Here is a 17,721-nt window from a genome sequence, read left to right as displayed (position 1 = left end):
CTGCAGTTACAGAGCACAGAGCGAATACTGTTATTTTCCTTGTGAAATCCCAGTGTTTGTAAATTCCCAATATGTATAGAGTTAAACACATAGAGTAATTGGCAACTCAGGGATTAAGATATTTTTTTCTAATCTTGGAAAGGTTACAGAATTTTTGAATTTTAATGTAATGGTATGTGAGAGTGTAGCCTGCGAGCTCAATCACCCCATGAATTCCAACAACTGCTTGCCCAGCTGGTGATCATACCATGGAACCTGCCTGGGGGCATCTCCAGATGGCTCAGCGTGTCTCAGAATGAATGTTGAGAAAACTAGTTATTTGGGGAAGCGATAAAGGTTATCAGTGACAATGCTGGGAAATTTAAAGGGACTCATTCATCTTACCCTTTACGTCTGTTACAGGAGATAGTATCTTTATAATGTGCTGAGAAATACCCAAAACCACAGTATTCGGTAATTTCTGAAATTTGTGTCATTTATACTTGTGGCGTAACTGTAATAATGGGGTGTCTGACATATGATATGAGGTGTTGGGTAGCACGTAGAAGTGGCCCAAGAAGGAACTTCTTATATACAATTAAAAAAAAACAAAAAAAAACAAACAAACATACAATTAAGTAATATATTTTGGGAGGGAAGAAAGCCCTAAAATTAATCTTTGTCCCAGGTGGGGTACTGGCTCTCCTTAAGGGGATTGCCTCAATATAGCCCTTGAAATACATGCGCACACCACTTCCCAGCCTCTCAACTTCATCAGAAAATATACCTATTGTATACATCATGTTTTTGTTACATGCATGTTTTGTTAGCAATGTTTTGTACCCACATTGCAATCCTTCTATATTATTTCAAAACACTCTTTTTCGGTGATTACTTTGTATCTCCGTTCATACTGCACCCTCTTCAGCAATAAAATAGCCAAACAAACCACACATCCACGATGTGATCACAAAATACAGTTTAAACATTAATTTTCATAAACCTCACAAATACTTTTTGGATCCCGGTCAGACTCTCATTCAGCCAAACCAGATCTCCATTTTGCACTGACGAGGGGCAGTACCCCGAAACACAGTGTCTGCGAATTGAGATCTGGTTTGGCTCTTATCCTAAGTCATGTGACAAGGCTCATTAAAGGGTCAACATTGACTTTTAGGATTGCTACTTCCAATAGGTGGCACTAGAGTTCTAGTCCTCTTCCTCTCTGAAGAGACAATTTGCATATTTCCCAGAGGAAAGTGACAATCAGGCTAAGTGGGTAGAGATTCAGCAGCAGCGGGGAGGAGGGATACTGAGGAAGTGACAATCAGGCTAAGTGGGTAGAGATTCAGCAGCAGCTGGGAGGAGGGATACTGAGGAAGTGACAATCAGGGTAAGTGGGTAAAGATTCAGCAGCAGCTGGGAGGAGGGATACTGAGGAAGTGACAATCAGGCTAAGTGGGTAGAGATTCAGCAGCAGCTGGGAGGAGGGATACTGAGGAAGTGACAATCAGGCTAAGTGGGTAGAGATTCAGCAGCAGCTGGGAGGAGGGATACTGAGAAAGTGCCAATCAGGCTAAGTGGGTAGAGATTCAGCAGCAGCTGGGAGGAGGGATACTGAGGAAGTGACAATCAGGCTAAGTGGGTAGAGATTCAGCAGCAGCTGGGAGGAGGGATACTGAGAAAGTGACAATCTGGCTAAGTGGGTAGAGATTCAGCAGCAGCTGGGAGGAGGGATACTGAGGAAGTGACAATCAAGCTAAGTGGTAGAGATTCAGCAGCAGCTGGGAGGAGGGATACTGAGAAAGTGACAATCAAGCTAAGTGGGTAGATATTCAGAAGCAGCTGGGAGGAGGGATACTGAGGAAGTGACAATCAAGCTAAGTGGTAGAGATTCAGCAGCAGCTGGGAGGAGGGATACTGAGGAAGTGACAATCAGGCTAAGTGGGTAGAGATTCAGCAGCAGCTGGGAGGAGGGATACTGAGGAAGTGACAATCAAGCTAAGTGGTAGAGATTCAGCAGCAGCTGGGAGGAGGGATACTGAGGAAGTGACAATCAGGCTAAGTGGGTAGAGATTCAGCAGCAGCTGGGAGGAGGGATACTGAGGAAGTGACAATCAGGCTAAGTGGGTAGAGATTCAGCAGCAGCTGGGAGGAGTGACACTGAGGCAGTGACAATCAGGCAAAATGGGTTGAGATTCCTCAGCAGCTGGGAGTGGGGGACACAAAAGAACTGACAATCAGGCTAGGTGGGCTGAGTTGGAGTTTACACTGTCACAAAGGATTATACAGTCATTCTGACATATTTCCAAAGCAAGTACACCAACCTTATCTGGTCTTAGGGTTATATTTAACAATTAGTTATGAGCGAATATACTCGTTACTCGAGATTTCTCGAGCATGCTCGGGTGACCTCTGAGTATTTTTTAGTGCTCAGAGATTTAGTTTTTATTGCCGCAGCTGAATGATTTACATCTGTTAACCAGCAAAAGTACATGTGGGGATTCCCTAGCAACAAGGCAACCCCCACATGTACTTATGCTGGCTAACAGATGTAAATCATTCAGCTGCGGCAGAAAAACTAAATCTCCGAGCACTAAAAAATACTCGGAGGACCCCCGAGCGTGCTCGAGAAATCTCGAGTAATGAGTATATTCGATCATCACTACTGACCACCCCTAATGTTCTCATTTTTGGACACCGTTTCAGAAAAGGCTTGGCCACCCCTGATGTGCTCATTTATGGATATTATTTCAGAAAAAGGCATGCCACACCTAATGTACTCGTTTTTGGACGCCGTTTCAGAACATGCTTATCCACCCCTGAATATTTTTTTTCAATAATTGTTTGGCATACTCCAAAATTTTGTAAAAAAAAACAAAAAACAAATTCACCTTATTAATCTTTGCTGTTCCTTTTTTACCTTTGCCTCAATTTACTGTCAGTCTCTTGTGCTTTGTTTTCTAGCCAGATGGAAATGTGGTTGCAGCAGTCAACCACTAGCCATTGCATCATATCTGTGATTGGCTGCAGCAGTCATATTTCCATGGCCAAAATAGGGGTTCAGAACCAGGTGATGTTGGAAGAGGAGATAGAGCCCCTGCTTCAAATCACACCTACAGAGGGCGGGAAGGAGTGTAGAGAGGTGTACCTTTGAAAAGAGGGTATTACTATCAGAAGAAAATTTTGGTGGAGCACTTAACATGCTACAACTATAACCCTCCCTAAGGTTTGCTCATAAATGGCAAGTATGCAAATTTAAAGGGAATCTATCATCAGCTTTTTGCCATATAATCTCAGAGCAGCATAATGTAGAGACAGAGAACCGGATTCCAGCTAACAGATGTAAATCATTCAGCTGAGGTGAGGAAAACGAAATCTCCGAGCACTAAAAAATACTCGGAGGACACCCGAGCGTGCTGGAGAAATCTCGAGTAACGAGTATATTCGCTCATCACTAGTTACAATGCATTCAGCTTGTTTTGTGAAATCTCATGATACATCCCTTGAAATCAGACAGGTTTTATGCGGCTAGACAAACAATTCACAATGACTGCGAGCTATTTTCTTCTACACAAATGCGTGAGTGAAGGTGCAGAGTTCACCCAGCCCATGTTATTATCCGGAGAATTCAACTTAATGGGGATTTCATGAGGCGATCGGCCACCACTGTTAATTCTTTCATTACCAGGAGCTTGTTGTACAATGGAGCTGCTGGAGACGGTAATGGTTTGCATTTTCTTTTATATATTTCAGTATATTTGCAAAGAGAAAGAGGAATTGTTTTTCCGCAGGAAATCAATATACAGCAGCTGTCTATATACGGCTGCTTAGCGGCCGCGCCATTCTTTTCTCAAGTCAACAAACAGAAGTTACTATGTAATATACATGTGTTTTGTAACGTCGCTTCATTAATTCTTTTCACTGTGTTGTAATGAGCTGTATGTTAATTATTTGCAGCTTGCTTTATTTTATTCTTCCTTTCCGAATCAAGGAGCCATGGGTAACACATTACTGTAATAAATCTAGAATTATGATGGATTATTCTATGCATTAAAATCAGAATTGGAAACAAAAACCAAAACAAAAACGCAAATCACCTAGGCCCTGCATTCCGCAACTCTGATCTCACCCCCCAGGCCGTTTTAGGTTAGCTGACATGGCAGTACATTGGCGAGTACTCAGGTAGTTCAGCTTACGCTGGCTGCTAAGTGCTAGGACTCTTTATTGTTACACGTTCTCTAAAGTGTGCCTTCTAATAAACATGACACACAATTTGCTCTGCTATTCCAAGCTGCTAGCCACACACTCAGCTCTACTGTACCAAGGAGACTATCTGCATACTGAGCTTTGCTGATCCAAGGTTCCAAGATATCTATTCACGCTCAGATCTACTATAAAAGTAGTCGAGTCGAGTCGAGTCTGCTGTTCAAAAGCTCAGCCGTTCCAAGATGTTGTCAGCACACTCTACTCTGCTGTTCCAAGGTGCTGTCTGCACACTCTGCTGTACCAAGATGACTGTCTGTATAGCCAGCTGACTTGAACCACAAGCTGTCTATCATATCCAGCTCTGCTGTTCCATGCCGCTCCAGGTGCCCACTTGCCTATTCAGCTTTGCGGTTTCATGTGCCATCGAGCTTATTCAAGAGGAGGAAAAAGGTTGTAGCAGTCTGTGAAGCGCTGAGATAAGGGATAAATGTTTGGACAGCAATCTGGTTAACAAACCTTTATTAACCCTTCGATCTCCACAATGCGTTTCGATAGCATAACACTGTCTTCATCAGGTGGTAAAAAAAAAAACTTATCCAAGTCTGCTATATTTCGCTGCATCGGTGCCTCAACCTGGTGCCCAATCATGCAATGCTACAGCTTAAAGAATTCACCTTCCCACAGAATAAATCGCATGGAATACCATGAGAAATTGTATGGGACGGGACGTCACATATGGTTATGAGGGACCCTCTATATCTTCACAAAGATCTAGTAAGTTGTTATTCATTCCATACAAATTTACCCCCTAGCAAGTTAGTGGCTTTTAAGTGTTTTGTCTTCTCCTGAAGTTGAGGGATGTGCAGTAATGGGGACTGGTGAGTTTCTGGTAGCTGGGACCACTGACAAGGTTTGGTATTAGAGCTGTAAACAAAGAGGGGCCTGGTTTGGGGTCTGTAGATAAAGCAAGTCTGGTCTTGGTTTGTTAACGGATAGGAGGAAATCTGATATAAGTTTGTAGGTAAGGGGGGATTGGTCTGTCTGTAAATGGAAAGGGTCTGAAAACAGAGGAAGTGTAGTCTGGGATCTGTAGACGGGTCGTCTGGGGTCTGTAAATGAGGGTGCTCTGCTCTGAGATGCGTAAACAGGAAATCTGATTTTAGGTCTGTAAACAAAAGACGATTGGTCTATAAGATCTGAAAGTGAAAAATAGTTTTGGTAGGGTATGTCATGAAGGGGGTTTGTTCGATGGTTTGTAAATGAGGGCCGACTTGTCTGGAGACTAAATGATGTCAGACTAGTCAATGGACTGAGGTTTGGTGTCTATACAAGGGGGTGTCCGAGACCTACAAATGAGGGTGGTTTGTGGTCTGCAAAAGGGGAAACTCTTATCTGGGGTCTGTAAATAAGGATGTCTGTGATCCGTTTGCTCTGAAGTCTGTAAACTGTGTAGGAGGAATCTAGTCAAGGGTCTATAAACACGGGGTCTTGTCTGAGCTATGTATGCTGAGGATTTGGTTTCAGGTCTATATTTATGGGCTGTGCTCTAGGGCTGGGCCGGTTTTAGACAAAGTGTGGCCACAGGTAAAAGTTTAAAGTGGGGCCACAAATGCTCACATATTGCACTATCACACACAAACATTTTGGTTGTAATTACATGCGCTCAGTTCAGGACATCAAATGAGCGTGATCAACGATATTGAAGTCATTCGACGCTTGTTCCTGAGTTGCTTTACATCGGCTGAGGAAGAATGATGGGGACAGACAGTCCTCGATAAAGTATAATGCAGGTCCTATATAGTACATATAGTATAAAGCACTCCCCTTGGTCCTTCATAGAGTATACTGTGGCCCCCCTCAGGGTATACTGCAGTTCCCTTTCAGAGTATAATGCAGCCCCCTTCAGAGCATAATGCAGCCCCCTTCATAGAGTATAATGCAGTCCTCCACAGAGTATAATTCAGCCCCGCACAGAGTATACGGCAGCCACCCTCAAAGTATACTGCAGCCCCCCCAGGGTATACTGCAGCCCCCCTCAGAGTATACTGCAGTCCCCCTCAGGGTATACTGTAGTCCCCTTCAGAGTATAATGCAGCCGCCATCATAGAGTATAATGCAGCCCCCTCATAGAGTATAATGCAGCCCCCTCTTAGAGTATAATGCAGCCCTCCTCACAGAGTATACTGCAGCCCACCTCAGAGTAAAATGCAGCACCCCTCAGAGTATAATGGAGCACCCCTCATAGAGTATACTGCAGTCCACCTCAGAGTATAATGCAGCACCCCTCAGAGTATAATGCAGCCCCCTCATAGAGTATAATGCAGCCCCTCAGAGTACAATGCAGCCCCCCTCAGAGTATAATGCAGCCCCCCTCAAAGTATAATGCAGCCACTCTCATAGAGTATAATGCAGCCTCACATACACAAAGTATAATGCAGCCCCCTCAGAGTATAATGCAGCCCCCTCAGAATATAATGCAGCCCCCTCTAAGTATAATGCAGCCCCCCTCCGACTATAACGCAGCCCCCTAAGAGTATAATGCAGCCCCCTCAGAGTATAATGCAGCCCCCTCAGAGTACAATGCAACCCCCTCAGAGTACAATGCAGCCCCCCTCAGGGTATACTGCAGCCCCCCTCAGAGTACAATGCAACCCCCTCAAAGTACAATGCAGCCCCATCAGAGCACAATGCAGCCCCCTCAGAGTATACTGCAGCCCCCTTAGAGTATAATGCAGCCACTCTCATAGAGTATAATGCAGCCCCACATGCACACAGTATAATGCAGCCCCCTCAGAGTATAATGCAGCCCTCCTCAGACTATAATGCAGCCCCTCTCAGAGTATAACGCAGCCCCCCTCAGAGTATAATGCAACCCCCCTCATATAGTATAATGCAGCCCCACTCAAATAGTATAATGCAGCCCCCTCATAGTATAATGCAGCCCCCTCAAAGTATAATGTAGCCCCACACACAGTATAATGTAGTCCCCTCATAGAGTATAATGTAGCCCCTCAAAGTATAACGCAGCCCCCTCAGAGTTTAATCTAGTCCCCTCATAGAGTATAATGCAGCCCCCCCTCACACAGTATAAAGCATACACATGCAAACTGTAAAGCGCTGTGGAATATGTTAGCGCTATATAAAAATGAAGATTATTAATAAAGATTATTATACATATATATACACATGCATACACACAGTATAATGCATACACATATATACACATGCATACACACACACACACCCATACATAGTATAAGGCCTACACATACAGTGGGTATGGAACATATTCAGACGCCTTCAAATTTTTCACTCTTTGTTTCATTGCAGCCATTTGGTAAATTCAAAAAAGTTTATTTTTTCACATTAATGTACATTCTGCGCCCCAGCTTGACTGAAAAAGACAGAAATACAGAAATTTCTGCAAATTTAATAAAAAAGAAAAACTGAAATATCACATGGTCACTCATATTTACGTCACATGTTGTCCATTTCCTTGTGATCCTCCTCGAGATGGTTCTACTCCTTCATTGGAGGTCAGCTGTGTTTAATTAAACAGATAGGACTTGATTTGGAAAGGCACACACCTGTCTATATAAGACCTCACAGCTCACAGTGCATGTCAGACCAAATGAGAATCATGAGGTCAAAGGAACTGGACAAAAATGTGGCAAGGCACAGATCTGGCCAAGGTTACAACAGAATTTCTGCAGTACTCAAGATTCCTAAGAGCACAGTTGTCTCCATAATCCTTAAATGGAAGAAGTTTGGGACCAACAGAAGTCTTCCTAGACCTGGCCGTCCAGCCAAACTGAGCAGTCATGGGAGAAGAGCCTTGGTGAGACAGGTAAAGAAGAACACCAAGATCACTGTGGCTGAGCTCCAGAGATGCAGTGGGGAGATGGGAGAAAGTTCCACGAATTCAACTATCACTGCAGCCCTCCACCAGTTGGACCTTTATGGCAGAGTGGCCCGACAGAAGCCTCTCCTCAGTGCAATACATATGAAAGCCCAGATAGAGTTTGCAAAAAAACACATGAAGGACTCCTAGACTATGAGAAATAAGATTCTCTGGTGATGAGACGAAGATAGACCTTTTTGGTCATAATTTTAAGTGGTATGTGTGGAGAAAACCAGGCACTGCTCATCACCTGCCCAATACAATCACAACAGTGAAACATGGTGGTGGCAGCATCATGCTATGGGGGTGTTTTTCAGCTGCAGGGACAATACAATGACTCTAAGCACACGGCTGAAATAACAAACACGTCACTTTAGAACAACTCTGTGATCATTCTTGACTGGCCCAGCCAGAGCCCTGACCTAAACCCAATTGAGCATCTCTGGAGAGAGCTGAAAATTGCTGTTTACTAACACTCACCATTCAACCTGACGGAACTGGAGAGGATCTGCAAAAAAGAATGGCAGATGATCTCCAAATCCAGGTGTGAAAAACTTGTTGTATCATTTCCAAGAAGACTCATGGCTGTACTAGCTCAAAAGGTTGCTTCTACTCCATACTAAGCCAAGGGTCTGAATACTCATAACCATGTGATATTTCAGTTTTTCTTTTTAAATAAAAAATTTGCAAAAATTACTACATTTCTGTTTTTTTTCAGTCCAGATGGGTGCAGAGTGTACATTAATGAGAAAAAAAATGAACTTTTTTGAATTTACCAAATGGCTGCAATGAAACAAAGAGTGAAAAATTTAAAGGGGTTTGAAAACTTTCCGTACGCACTGTATATACACATGCATACACACATACAGTATAATGCATACACATACAGTATATACACATATACAATACTTACCGCTCTTCCTCGTTTCTGCTCCAGGCTCAGCTCCGATCTCATCAGCTGCACTGCTGGCACAACGTGGTGCACGATAAAGTGACATCATCACGTGCCCACTGAGACACAAACAGATCGGGAGTGATGGGAGGAGTGTCATCTGACGCTCTATCCTCCATCACTCCTTTCAATTTAAGTTGAATGTGTGATGCGGGGATGGGGTGCCCGCCGGGCCCCATCTACTCACAGACCCCATAGTGGCCAAGTGGTGTGCCGCTATTAGCAGCATGCCACCGGCTGGAGGCCCCTGGAGGGCCCTAAGCAGCTGCTTGGTCTGCCTGAACCTGACGCTGCCTGCTCAAGGGGTCTGGTTTGTGGTCTTCATTTTTGGGTGTGACGGAGGGGATCATATGGACAATTTCTGATTCATATACTGTGTATTTGGAATTTGCTTAAAAAAATGGGCAGGGCTTACTGAATTTTTTATTTTTTTATTTTTTTTTAAGAAATTGTGTGTGCTACCTTGTATTTCCCCATTTTGGATTTCAATAATGTTCCTTTTCATAATTTGCCATACTGTATATACTTCAAAAATTTGCACTTGCTCAAAAAAAAAATATTGTTTATGGACCAATGTAATATTCGTTCCCAACCTCCCATCTCTACAGCTTAATTTATATGTAATTTTTTCCATTCGGATATGAAGAAGCTGAGAAGTGAGCGACATTCCTGTAATTAAATCTAGCCAGAAGTTTTAAGAGTCACATAACAGAGGTGTGCAGTAACGCACTGCTTCCTGTATGGAAAGTCACAGTCTGAAGTCGAATAAGTTCAGATCCATCCATTGAAATTAGTTTCCTTAAAGTCCACAGATAATCACTGCACGGAATTTTTCCACTTGTGCAAATTTCCTCTGAAATATTTGCCTATAAATCTATATCCTTTGGTTAAAAATGTGATATTCATCCTATTTAGCAGAAGAGTTTTTCTAAACTGGCCCCATATCACCACATAGAGGTTTTGCAGCTAGAATGTGTACTCTAAAGTATGGTATGTTGCCTTAGCTGCTGCAGGACTTCTTTTAGAGGAGAGAAAGTTGGTGTGAATGTTAGTCCAAAACAAACTTGTCAACTTTCATGGATTCCTCTTTGGAAGACTGTACTTGTGAAGTGCGAATTGCATTGCCTAAAATTTTGTCTGTGTAGTCACGCCTTTTAAGGTCGCATCTCTTCTATGCCCTCTGAATGAGTGTTGGTGCGGGGTTCCTTGAGACCATCAACGAAAAATAGATGCATGAAGCAAGGTTCACATCTGCATTAACATTTTTCAGGAGTTTGTTCCAGCATAGAAACAGAAAATGGAATATGATCGTGCGCTGGATCCATCACCAATGGTGCATGACTAGCTGATGGACCTCTTTGACTTATGGTCAAAGTGGACTTAGGTCCACTGTGTTTTGCTATTTGACTGGAACAATTAGGGCAGCATCTTGCTTTATTTTTTTTATTCAACTCTGTCAATTTTAAAGGATCTAGACTTTGACTTCCTTTTTGGATTTTTCTTTTATCTTGCTCCTTGGTTCTCATGTTATAACGGTTGGGGAGGCCATGGTCAAGGGTCACATCCATGCCCCACTTAGTTACAGAAAAATTAAGGTCCTGCCTGGGTGTGTCTGCTTTTACCTTAGTGATACATAATTGCAGACCGCATGTTGCTGCTTGACATGACAGTCCATGATCCAATGAGGTAGAGATAAACGAAGGAGACCAGAGTACAAAAATAAAATTTTCTTTTCTGAACAAACCAATAAGAAGTATATACATTAGATAGAAGGCACAACCCTTTACATCTTCTGCACAATCCAGAGGAAGGAACTTCGCGGTTACGTATGGCAATACATTACTTCTGTTACATGTTGTGTTAATCCAGCAAACCATTTATGAGAACCTCCATCTTCCCCTATGAGGTCACAGCTAGTCTCAACTTCTAATTGATTTGTGAGGACCTCATTTGCTGAGGTGTGGCACTTACACGCTGCGGATTTTGCTGCGGATCCGCAGCGGTTTCCCATGAGTTTACAGTTTAGACTCCTTACTACAATTATCAAATTCCAATCAATGAGGGCCACACACCCCTTGGTGTGCCACTGCACCTTCAGTTCCCTGTAGGAGTACATGTGTTCCAGCCTAGCCATCTTCTCCTCTATGACCCTCAGGTTTGGCTGCACCTCCACTTCGTATCTAGTATAGATAACGTTTACTGTAGGTCACCACTTACCTGACATAGAGTTGCTTCTGCCACTTAATCTTTGTTTCCTTCAGAACATGCTATCTGATTATGGCATCCTTTTTTGTGTCACGAAAGGGGGCTCACTAGGTGAGGTCAATCCTCTAATCCCATGGTATGGGTTGGCACACGGGCGGGTAACAGAGTTATTAGAAGCTGCTTTCAAATTGCAGATTTGCTGAAGACTGCAGGCAGATTGCAGATTAACTGAAGACAGCAGTCAGACTGCAGAGTAAAAGAAGATCACAGGCTGATTGCAGAGTTACTGAAGACTACGGGCAGACTGCAGGATTTTTGAAGACCGCGGGCAGATTGCAGAGTAACTGATGACAGCAGGCAGACCGGAGACTCAAGGACTGGGAGCTGGAAACCAAACAGGGGGTTACATGGAAAGCACAAGCAGGTAGCGGACAAAACTACAGAGGAAGAAGAAAGTTTAAATAACATGGAAGCCATAGGCAGCTAGGAGACGTTCCGGAAACTGCTGGACACGCCGCAGAGGTTCTACAAGACTGGGAAGAGCCACCACTAAACTTACCACAGATAGATTACCCAGGTAAAAAAAAGTACATTAAATTCAAGTAAAATATAATATTTTATTGATAACAATGTTAGAAATATATTTTAAAAAGGTAAATAACAAAGAGTGGTGCTGGATAAAAGCAAAGTGAAACGCGCGTTGGGGCAGAGGGATGCCACAGTATCCACTGGGATTTATGCAATACAGGTACATATTATCTTTTTCTGCTACATCCACATTGGACCACCCCAGCAAATCATGGCAATGCACTTGTATTTGCGGCTAGCGTAGATTCAGCCCCTGGTTCACTAACAGGCTGACTCACAAATCTTTCCACGCTGGCATGCTCATATAGTAGCCATTTTACACATGCTTTCTACTTTGTCTTCTCCTGTGATATCACATTGGTGTGGTATTTGCACTTTATACAATCAATTTTGTTCTACCTGTCATAGATCGTTTTTTTTTTTTTTGCAGGCATATTATTATGCAGAGTGTGTCTAATCACTAAGGCATGCTATACTAGCGGCCTTTTGGTATATTCCCTGGATAGTTCCGTCTGCCTACTTACTATTAACCTTTTTTGCAATTTTTTTTACAGCTGATTATGAGTGGCAGAATACAAAATTGCTGTGAATAGAGTCCCTCTTTTTATCCAGCATCTTTTTTCATTTCATTATTTACCTTTTTAAAATATGTTTTTAACACTGTTATGTTATCAATAAAATATCATATTTTGCTTGAATTTAATGTACTTCTTTTTTACCTGGGTAATCTATCTGTGGTAAATTTGTTGGTGGTTATTAATTTTTGGAGTACTAAAACCTAACCTTTAAGGTACCTTCACACTAAACGATATCTGTGACGTTGCAGCGTCCTCGCTAGCGATATCGTTCAGTGTGACACACAGCAGCGATCAGAATCCTGCTGTGATGTCGTTGGTCGGGGCTAGAAGGCCAGAACTTTCTTTGGTCGCTGGCTCTCCCGCTGACATCGCTGAATCGGCGTGTGTGACACCGATTCAGCGATGTCTTCGCTGGTAACCAGGGTAAACATCGGGTTACTAAGCGCAGGGCCGCGCTTAGTAACCCGATGTTTACCCTGGTTACCATCCTGAAAGTAATAAAAACAAACGCTTCATACTTACCTTCCGCTGTCTGTCCCCGGCGCTGTGCTTTCCTGCACTCACTGTGAGCACAGCGGCCGGAAAGCAGAGCGGTGACGTCACCGCTCTGCTTTCCGGCCGCTGTGCTCACAGCCAGTACAGAGAAGCACAGCGCCGGGGAGAAGCACCAACGATGCCTGGTTACCGGCATCGTTGGTGGCTGGAGAGCTGTCTGTGTGACAGCTCTCCAGCGACCAAACAGCGGCGCTGCAGCGATCCGGATCGTTGTCTGGATCGCTGCAGCGTCGTTTAGTGTGAAGGTACCTTAAGTGTGAAGGTACCTTAAGGTACCGTCACACATAACGATATCGTTAACGATATCGTTGCTTTTGGTGACGTTGCAACGATATTGTTAAGGAAATCGTTATGTGTGACAGCGACCAACGATCAGGCCCCTGCTGGGAGATCGTTGGTTGCTGGGGAAAGTCCAGAACTTTATTTCGTCGCTGGATCTCCCGCTGACATCGCTGGATCGGCGTGTGTGACACCGATCCAGCGATGTCTTCACTGGTAACCAGGGAAAACATCGGGTTACTAAGCGCAGGGCCGTGCTTAGTAACCCGATGTTTACCCTGGTTACCAGCGTAAAAGTAAAAAAAAACAAACACTACATACTTACCTACAGCTGTCTGTCCTCGGCGCTGTGCTTCTCTGCACTCCTCCTGCATCCTGTGTCAGCGCCGGTCAGCCGGAAAGCACAGCGGTGACGTCACTGCTCTGCGTTCCGGCCGCTGTGCTCACAGCCAGTGCAGGAGGAGTGCAGAGAAGCAGAGCGCCGGGGACAGACACCAGAAGGTAAGTATGTAGTGTTTTTTTTTTTTTACTTTTACACTGGTAACCAGGGTAAACATCGGGTAACTAAGTGCGGCCCTGCGCTTAGTAACCCGATGTTTACCCTGGTTACCAGCATCGTTGGTCGCTGGAGAGCTGTCTGTGTGACACCTCTCCAGCGACCAAACAGCGACACTGCAGCGATCGACATCGTTGTCGGTATCGCTGCAGCGTCGCATATGTGACGGTACCTTTAAGGTACCTTCACACTAAACGACGCTGCAGCGATCCAGACAACGATCTGGATCGCTGCAGCATCGCTGTTTGGTCGCTGGAGAGCTGTCACACAGACAGCTCTCCAGCGACCAACGATTCCGGTAACCAGGGTAAACATCGGGTTACTAAGCGCAGGGCCGCGCTTAGTAACCCGATGTTTACCCTGGTTACCATCCTAAAAGTAAAAAAAACAAACACTACATACTTACCTTCCGCTGTCTGTCCTCGGCGCTGTGCTTTCCTGCACTCAGCGGGACAGCCAGCGACCAAATAAAGTTCTGGCTTTCTAGCCCCGACCAACGACATCACAGCAGGATTCTGATCGCTGCTGCGTGTCAAACTGAACGATATCACTAGGCAGGACGCTGCAACGTCACGGATTGCTAGCGATATCGTTTAGTGTGAAGGTACCTTTAGGGTATGGGTAATTTAATTTTGGACTAAATTGTGTGATAAAGACTGGGAGAGGTAGCAGAATGAACTCTGGAGATACTAGAAGATAAAAGATGTCCAGGAGAGTCTAGCCAGTTAGCAGTGGTACTGAAAACTGCAGACATGGAACTAGAAACCACAGACAACTGTGCATAGACAAACTAAAAGACATACTGGAAAGTCTTAATACCAAGACACATGTACAAGTATGAGGCCATCTTAGGTCTTACATAGGCCTGTGAAATAAACACTTGGGAGCACGATGGGCTACTTACAAAGCCCGACATGTAGCACAAGAAAGACTGGTAGATAGGGGTGATGGAAGCAAAGCACAGATCCGAGACAGGTGTGTAATACTTCTCACACAAATACCCTTTTCAATGCAGGTCTGTGAGCAAGAGGGTGATAGGGAAGAGTAATTGAAAGAAAAATGACCTACCTTCCTAACAACAGGAAACTGTATTTCCTATACCCACATAACTCCTCCTACCAAGTCCTGGCCTCAATAGTTAACTCTGTCTACAGCTAACCAACTGTTTCAGGCCAAAAATCAGAAAAAATAACATATAAAACATAGCAATGCATTATGAAACCATAAGATTTTCAAGGCAGGGTGATGGTATCCTGACTCATCATCTGACTATATATCGGTGTTATTCTTTGGCTTGATGAAGCCAGACTATGTTCCTGGGGGTACAGAGTCCACATTCGCACCTGGTGACTTAGGGAGCCCCTATGCCACGTATGCCACCAGCATTATAAATGGCACATGGTTAGTTAGAGACTCTGTTAGGGTATGTTTCCACATTAAGGATTCGTTCCGGATTTGCTGCGGCTTGGACGCTGCGTGTAGCTGCAGGGTCCAATCCGCAGCGTCCAGATGTTACCGCATAGTGGAGGAGATTTTATGAAATCCTGCCTCCACTATGTGTGCAGGGCCGTATCCGGCAGTCCTGCGTAACCGGACATGCTGCGCGTCTTTCTAGACCGCAGCATGTTTATTATCTTGTGGACACGCTCCAAAAATACCCAGTCTACGAACACATCCGGAATCACCCCGCGTATAACAGGGGGCGGCACTTTGGGAGGGGGGGAACGGGGTATCCGCTGCGTCCAAAGCACAGAGATTACGCCTTAAAGATTTTGCATCGGGTCCCAGGAGCTTCCAGTTATTCATGTGCTTTTCATGGGCTAACTGGACTGGAATATATACATATATATGTTTTCGGCACATATGCTCTTTTTCTCTATATGCAGGAACTTGTAGATCAGATTTCGAGCCTTTTTAACAATCTAGTTTACCAATTTGTGAGACAGCTACAATGATCTGCAGGATGTAATCTGGCAGACGACTCATCGGGATGTTGAATATTCCTATTAGTTTGGGATAATGCCTTCCCTGGATGCTCGCACACACTGTACGTGGAATTTTGCTAAGGAAGCTCTTTATTGTCTGGATGAACAACTGGGGTGGGTGATCTAGAAATTGGGCGACGTTCTATAAACATGGTTGTTTTGAATTCCAACATGAAATTTGCTAATATGTGAGTTAAAAGGGCAGCTGTCCGCACTTACCTATGACTCGAGGGTTACTTATTATTCATAGTGTTGCAGGCAGCTTGTTCACAATATATAGAGCAGGGCATTATATCAATATGTAGGTAATTGGATAAACAGATGTAGCAGAGCTAAGAATGTCAAATGAGAAGCATTGAGATTATTAGATTTAGAAGTGCTGAAATTTAGGAACATTTTTGAAGCGTTTTTCCCAAAATCGCAAGTTAGCCCCTGTTTAAAGAATATGGGATAACCATATAACTTCTTTGCATTCAGACCCCCAAACGATCTTGAAAACATTGCTCAGAGCTCTAAAGCCCCATCATGAAACGGAGATGCAGATACTCAGCCTCGGCTCCTTTCATTGCCTATGGACCTGCCGCACAAAGCCCAGTGTTATACCCTAGGTAGAGCCTCGTTCTCAGGATCGCTCAATGTCCCAGCGGTCAGACCCCCAGAGGCCATCAACCCAAAGCATTGGTGATAACTTGCATTTATTGGAAAATTTAATGACACTGAGGTTGTCAGATGTGGCAGAACTGATGTTGTCAGAGGTATCAGTACTGAGATTCAGGGGCATGGCTTGGAGGGTGCTGGTGAGAGAGGAGTTATGGCAAAGCCTAATCAATTCTCCCCATGGCAAGTTTAAGGTTGGGGGTGTAGTGACTTGCCGGACTGAACCTTTTGCCACGTTGAAGGGAAGTTCGCCTATAATTCTGCTGAGATGTAGCAGAGCCAAGATTGTCTGTAGAAAAAAAAGCTGAGATTGCCAGGAGTAACTGGGCTAAAATGATTATTTCTAATTGAGCAAAGATTGTCAGCTGTAGCAGAGATGAGATTGTCAGGCGGTCGGTATTTAAAAAATTGCAAGATGTAATAATCCCTATGATATGTAACAGCGCTGCGCAAGAGACAAAATCAGCTCAGCTACATCTGTTCACCTAGACCTAAAAGGAAGCATTGTCCACAGTTCCTACATTGGCAACATTAATCATCATATGTAAAGCTCTCGCTTGATCCTGAGCTCTCCATCGTACATGGATGTGGAGGAGACCGTGCAGGGTTTATGTTGGCTCAAATACTTTCCGTAAAGTGAGATGTCTGCCGTCATTGAGCAAATGCTGAATGCTGAGGACCTGAAGAAAGATCTGCAAGAAAAGGCCGAATACTAATGAATTTTCTTTTAAAATGAATCTGCTGTTAGTAAAAAAAAAAAATAAAACTGTGACTAATTTATGGAAAATAATATAAAATCATAGATATCTACATCCAGAATTTTATTATGGGACTGAGAGCAGAAAGCTATATAAGAGATATATTATTAATTATTAATATTTGCCAAATGCCGAATAATGAGAGAGCGAATGTTTGAAGGCATTTTTATTACTTACTGCAAAAGTTTACATACACTAAGATAACTATGCCTTTAAACAATTCTGGATTGCCCATATGATGATGTAATGTGTTTGGCAACATTTGAGTTAATTAGAGACACACCTGTGGATGTATTTTAATGCACACCTGAAACACACTCTTTCTTTGTGTAGCATCATCAAAAGTCTAAAGAAATCAGCTATGATATCAGAAAAAGAAAAATTGTGGACTTGCACAAGTCTAGCTCATCCTTGGATACAATTTCAAGATACCTAAAGGTACCTCGTTCATCTGTACAAACAATTATTCGCAAGTACAAACAAGATGGGAATGTCCAGCCATCATACCTGTTATGGAAC

This window comes from Ranitomeya imitator, chromosome 1 (genome assembly GCF_032444005.1).
Source record: "Ranitomeya imitator isolate aRanImi1 chromosome 1, aRanImi1.pri, whole genome shotgun sequence".
In the NCBI taxonomy this organism is placed as follows: Eukaryota; Metazoa; Chordata; class Amphibia; order Anura; family Dendrobatidae; genus Ranitomeya; species Ranitomeya imitator.
Note: the sequence above shows the minus strand (reverse complement) of the source record.